We start from the raw sequence: 6,445 nt of genomic DNA, 5'->3' as shown, positions 1-6,445 counted from the left end.
GGGGTCTACTGAGAGTCTTATGAAGGGTAGGTAGCCTCAACCCCCAAGTTAGTGCAGACCCTGGAGGAGAGTTTGACATGAAAATCCTTAGCACTGGCTAAAGAGGGCAGGTCTTTGTCATTCTCTCCCAGAACCTGCTCTTGGGCTGCCTCTCGGGTCCGTCACTTTTACCTGGAGCCATGCTGAAGTCTTGACAGTTCTGGGTCCTGGGCCTTGGAGTTGTGCAGCAAATGCTTTCAACACCCCAAGTCCCAGAGCACTCCTATCAGGCAGTCAGCCTGCCTGGCAATGGAGCCTGGCTGACTACCAAGAATGTGCACTTAACGCACATTCCTACTCCAAACCTTAAGTACATTAATATTTTGAAACCTCAAATCAGTTTGTTCTCTTAAAAACTAGAACCACATGCCCTCAGAAACACTGTGCTGATGGGCTCTGAGTTTTCTTTTCATGAAACGGAAATCTCAGGCTGCGGAGGCAGAAGACCTGCGCTCCAGCCCAGCTGTAGCACTAAGTGCCATGTGAGCCTGGGCAGGTCCCTAACCCCCAAGGCCTCAGTTTCTCTAGCTTAAGGGCCTACCAGCTCTGAGGGTTTATGATCCTAGGGGGAACAGAGACTCTGAAGTTGACTGGTTTATAGGAAATTTTATTTGAAATCCATGAGGGCCTATGATTGCTTGTAAATGTTTAAGATGCGTTTTTTGTAAGTCTAAACACAGGCAAAATGACAACAATGTAAACAGTGCTTAGAAAGGCCCTTTTTCCTGGTGCCTGTGGATGAGAATCACAGTAAAAGCATGGAAGAGGCAGGATAAGACAAGGCATGAGCTGGTCATCATGCCAGGGAACCGGTGGCTGCCCAGAGCTGGGGCAAACCAGCAGCCTGGACACTGGTTATGGTACCAGTTCCTTAGTTCTCTCCCAGGAACAAGGGCTTGGAGCCTGCAGCCTTAACTTCCCAGCTCCCCTCTGGAAGGGCCCTGCAGACTTCCTGTTGCCAGCTTTGGATTCTTGTTGGAGCCAGGCGACTGAATGATGAGGTCCCAGCTAACCAATTTATGGGAAGATGGAGTAGAGACAATAGCGGGAACCCTGTCCTATGCCTGGCCCTTGCCCTGAGGTATTTGGCAACCACAGCATCCACAGAAGTCACTAGGTGTGGGGCCTTGTGGGATAAGATTATTTTAGGGTGGAAAAGAGTTCTGTGGTTAATAACACAAATAAAAAAAAATGGTATAAATGATCAACCTGGTATCAGTTGGCTAGGGCAGCCCTCATGAGGGGACATGAGTCTATAAGGCTTTATTCTTTTCTTCATCAAGTGTTTACCGAGTGTCTAATCCATCCCAGGAACTATGTGGGTACCTGACTTGGTGGTGACTGTATCCCAGCTGGGGAGAAGGAATACGAACAAGTAAACCACAGGTGAAGAAGGGGTAACAAATGGCAGACAGGGTGCTCTGATGAGAGTGGCCAGTGACTCCATTGGGGTGGTCAGGGAAGACTTCTCCTCTGGGGTAGTGCCTTTAGTTAGACCAGAAGGGTTAAGAGGAGCCAGTGTACCAAGGGTGGAGGGAAAGGAATCCCAAGCAACATAACAGCACAGGCTAAGGCTCTAAAGCCAGGAAGGGCTGGGCTCGGGCTGCACAGAGTGGTTTGAATGAGTGAGGGAATACAGGCATTGAAGATGCACATGCAGGGTTTGTTTGACTCTGTGTCCTGGGCAGTAGGGGGTGTCTTTGGGGTTAGGAAGATCATGGGGATACAGGATGCAAAGAGGACTATGTGTGTACCCATCAGAAACCTTGGAATGGACATGCCCTAGATTAAGCACAGCACCCATGCAGCAAAATGCCAGACTCTTGGCTAAGACACCGAAAACCATGGCTCCCTAAGCACATGTGGAAGGACAGTGAATTAATGCAGGCTTTCCTACGTCCGCTTGCTTCTCCTGCCAGCCATTGTCAGAGGCCATTCTCATAGTTTGCCCTTTTCTTATGATCATTCATATTTTTTCAAAATCTATATTCTTATATTTCCTGCAGTCTCATTTCTTTAGGTGGCCCATAATTGCTTGGGAAGAAAGCTGTCAGGAGGCCCAGCTCCAGTGCCAGAAATTCTGAAGGTGAATTCTGGAGGTGAAGCCTTGTTCAACCTCATAGTCCTTGCTGAGGCCTGTATCTTCTGACTTGTGTCAGCTTGGTTCTCTAAGCCACACACTGTAGACCATTGCCACTCAAAGTGTGGTTTCTTCCTTCTCCTCCCCTTTCCTTGACAGGTACACTCCAAGCTCACTTAGTCATGAGAATGGAGGGACATTGCCAGCATTCAAGAGGTCAGAGGTGTGGCAACAGTGACTGAGGATGATGCTTCCTTCACATGGGGTGGGAGAGAGCCTCCAGACACAGTGAGTTCCCAGGAACCAGCCGGGGTCATCAGGAGGGTGCTGCCTTGGGGAAGGATGACTCCAGGACAAGGGATGACCCTGAACAAAAAGTGCAGTCACTGATGGAGTGGAACTAAAAAAAAAAAACTCTTTCTTTCAAAGCAACTGATTGTTATTAAGCACCCACTGTTAGCTCAGCCCTGGCCAGGTTCCAGGGAAATGGGAGAAGGTGCTCATTTCAATGTCAGGACCACAAGGTTTGTTTTTTAAGGGTGGTTTGCTTAGAGTCAAACAGAACTGAGAACATCCAGTCCCTACCTTTGGATTAAGCCTGTCATCTTTGTGCGTGTGTGTGTGTGTGTGTGTGTGTGTGTGTGTGTGTGTGGTGAGCGCAATGGGGGGCATAGGCAGAGGAGCTCATTTTCTGCTTCCTGATTGCTCTAGGCCTGTTTGTTGATCAAGAGTTTTGTTTGCTCAGTTTATTCACAGAATAATATACATATCTTGGCCTACTCCCTGCCTTCCTCTCTGGCACCACTTCCTGACACCCCTTCACCCATGCCAGTTATCAATATATTGCCTTTCAGCTCCAAATCTACCCTTATTTTCCTGCTTGTTGATAACGGAGGTGGGTTTTGTAAATATTCTTTCCTTATTGACAAAAAGCATTGGAGGGACACTGGAGAGCAAAGGGGTTTCCCCTTCCTGGGTCCCATGAGCCTGGTCCACCAGGCTCCTACAGAGCATGCTTTCTCCAGGCTCAGGTCCTGAGAGCATGTAGTTTCTGCTATGCTAGGCTCATGCAGTGAACTCCTTTTCCCAATGCCTGGCTCCTGCAGAGGGGGCTCTTTGAGCTCCTATAGTACCCAGTGACTCACAGCCCCCTGCCTCTCAACCATGTCCTCTGGCAACCTTCCAGCAGAATGCCACACTCATACTTGTGAGTGGTTTCCCCCAGGACTCCCTCAGGTGACTGTACAGTGAGTTCCTAGACATGGCATTTGTGGATACCTTCCCCTGACACCCTAGCAGGCAGATTCCCAGCAAGTCCTACCAGCAAGTCATCTGCCTTCATTACTTTTTTCTCATCCAGTAGGCCATGGCTGTCCCCTCTCCAAGATCTTAATCCCAGCCCTAGTGGGAGGAAGAGGCTCTTCTGTGGGCATCAATCTCAGCCTTAGGGGTAATGGCTGCTCCCTGTATCTGCTGTTCTTATATTCTTTAACTCTTACCAAAGTTAATTCTGCTCTTTTATTAATAATTCTTCATACTAAACTTTTTTCTGTTTGAAAATTACTGTATGGTTTCTTTATCCTGATTGGACCCAGTGGGCAGAACTTTGAGGAGTGCATTTGCTTGTCCACTAGTGTGAAATGAAAGATAGAAGTATGGATCTACATAGATTTACAGGTAGTTACTAATGGTTTGGCTGGATAGACAGGAACTTGGAAGTAGCAGGATTGGAAGATTAGTGATAATAAACTCTGGGGAGGATGTATATGGATGGATCTCTCTCAGAATGGGCACAAATGGTGAAGATATTTGTGTCCCATGTGAATGCCCACATCATTACTATAGAAGAGGTTAATAATCGGACAAAATAATATGCTCAGGAGCTGTCAGTCAGCCTCTTCCCTCAGCCACCCTAGTGCTTGCTCAATGGGACCTTGAACAAAGAAGCCAAGTTGGCAGGGATGGAGACTATGCAGGGGCTTAACAGGGTGGACTTCCCCTTATAAAGGCTGTACTAATACTACAGCTGGGTGCCTAACCTATCCATAGCAGAAACTAAACACTGAGCCCCGATATGACACCATTCCCTGGGGGTGAGTAGACAGTCACCTGGTGGCAGATTGATTACAATGGACCTTTTCTATTATGAAGGAGGCAGAGATTTGTCACCATGAGAATAGATATATATTCTAGGAACTGACTTACCTTCTTTGCACATAGTACTTCTGCCAGCACCACCATCTGTGGATTCACAAAATGCCTATCCACCATTATGGCATTCTCCATAGCATTGCTTCTGATCCAAGAACCCACTTCTCAGCAAGGAAAGTGGTGCAATGGATTAATTTCCATGGAATTAACAGGTCTCACTATATACCCCATTAACTGGAAGTGACTGGGCTAAATGAAAGGTGCAGTCACTTACAGAAGACTCAGCTGCAGCACCATTTGGGATTAAACACCCTGAAAGGATTGGGTGCTGTCTTAAAGGACATAGTATATGCTTTGAGTCAGAGGCCATAATACAGCACGATTTCCCCGTAGCCAGAATACAAGGGCCTGGGAATCAAGGGATATAAAGAGACTTACATCTCTTACTATTATGTCTAGTAATCTATGCACAGAATTTTATCTTTACACAGGAGCTACAACTATGATTTCATTAAACTGAAAGAAGGATCTGGTCATTTTGGGCTTAAGGACTGTGATGGTCTGAATGTGTTTCAAAATTCATGTGTCAGAAATTTAATCTCCAATGCAACAGTGTTGGGAAGTAGGACCTAATGAAAGGTGTTTAGGTCATGAGGCCTCCACCTTCACGAATGGATTAATACCATCATAAAAGAACTTGTGGGAGTGGGTTCAGGCTCTTCCACTCTTCCGCCATGTGAGAACACAGTGTTCATCCTCTCTTGCCCTTCCACCTTCCACCATGGGAAGACACAGCAAGAAGGCCCACACAAGATGCTGGCACCTTGATCTTGGACTTTCCAGCCTCCAGAACTGTGAGAAATCAATTTCTGTTCTTTATAAATTGCCCAGTTTCAGGTATCTTGTTATAACTGCATAAACAGACCAGGACAAGGCCACTGAATCAACAGGCAGAAAAAGGAGCTACTCTACTGGCTGGAGTGATTCATCCTGAACACCAAGGGGTGATTGGATTGCAGCTATATGATGGGAGCAAGAGAGACTATTTCTGGAGCCAAGGAGATTCTGTGGGTCACCTCTTAGTACTTCCATACCTACTAGTAAAAGTTAATGGAAAACTACAGTAACCAAAGTACAGGCAGGGTAACTGAGGACTCAGACCCTTCAGGAATTAAGGTTTTGGTCACTGTACCAGGTAAAGACCCCAGTCTGCTGAAGTCCTGACTGAGCATGGGGAAGCACAGATTGGTTAGTAGAAGAAGAAAGCCATAGATATCAATTATGACCTCATGACCAGTGATGGAGATGAGGAGTGTACCGGTTCTGCATATTTTCTCTAGAGGAGGAGGAGGAGACTGCAGGCTAGTTAAGGTACAAAGAGTCAGAGGGAGGGAGAAGACTTTCCCATAAGACAGACCAGTCTCCACTCCCCATAAGCTTCCTTTGGAAGATAAAGGAGCTGAAAGCAGTGAGGGCAAAATCAGGAGGCCATGTCCATGATGGGTGTCCGGAGAAGGAATATCTCATTGACAGCGGGTATTTCCTTATGGGATCCAACCTCCAGGACTGAGTTGTTCCAGGAATTGTATAGCCAGACACAGCCACGGGGCAAGCACATACTCAGGGGTCTCATAGGGAACGTAGTTCTCTCTGGGGTTGAGAAGCTTTGGATGGTGGTGAGGGTAGTGGCAGGGCTAACCTGGGACCTGCAATGTAGAGCCCCTATTTCTTAGTGGCAGTGGCAGCCAGAAAGCCACAGCCTGCTTACGAAACAGCCATCAGTGGGACCCAATTTTGACATTTTCAGCAGGAGAGACAAATGTGGGCAACTGTCTAGGGAAAAGGAGTACCCAAAATTGCGAGTATGGGTTACTAGGTACGATAGTGCAGGGAGCCTGGATTTCTGGGCCCCTATATTATGGCAGTGGAAGAGATGGCATCATGTATTGGTGGCTGGTTTAAAATTGCAACTATAGCCTGTTGGAGAGCCCCCAATCTTGCAAGGTGTGGTCTCGCAACCAGCCATAGCTAAGGACTCAGGAGTCGATTCCAATATTGTATAAGGCCAGACGATTCTGGGACATAGGGTTTATATCAATTGGGGTTCAGTCAGGGAAGGAGAACCATTATGAGTGAAATGGAATGAAATATTTCTCTAGGGGATTCAAACTAATG

The 6,445-nt window shown here is 47.0% G+C and overlaps 1 long non-coding RNA gene across 1 annotated transcript; it reads right to left on the bottom strand.

The window, feature by feature from the left end:
• Window positions 1-625: 625 nt before the first annotated feature.
• Window positions 626-5,922, bottom strand: LOC105531303. Its single transcript, XR_001004778.1, has 3 exons — window positions 5,829-5,922; window positions 4,325-4,431; window positions 626-2,485 (listed from the first exon to the last, which is right to left on the bottom strand). It is a non-coding gene; the product is annotated as an uncharacterized LOC105531303 (long non-coding RNA).
• Window positions 5,923-6,445: the final 523 nt, after the last annotated feature.

Source organism: Mandrillus leucophaeus, unplaced genomic scaffold (assembly GCF_000951045.1).
Source record: "Mandrillus leucophaeus isolate KB7577 unplaced genomic scaffold, Mleu.le_1.0 Scaffold88, whole genome shotgun sequence".
Taxonomy (NCBI): domain Eukaryota; kingdom Metazoa; phylum Chordata; class Mammalia; order Primates; family Cercopithecidae; genus Mandrillus; species Mandrillus leucophaeus.
Note: the sequence above shows the minus strand (reverse complement) of the source record. Positions and strands in the feature narration are given on the sequence as shown.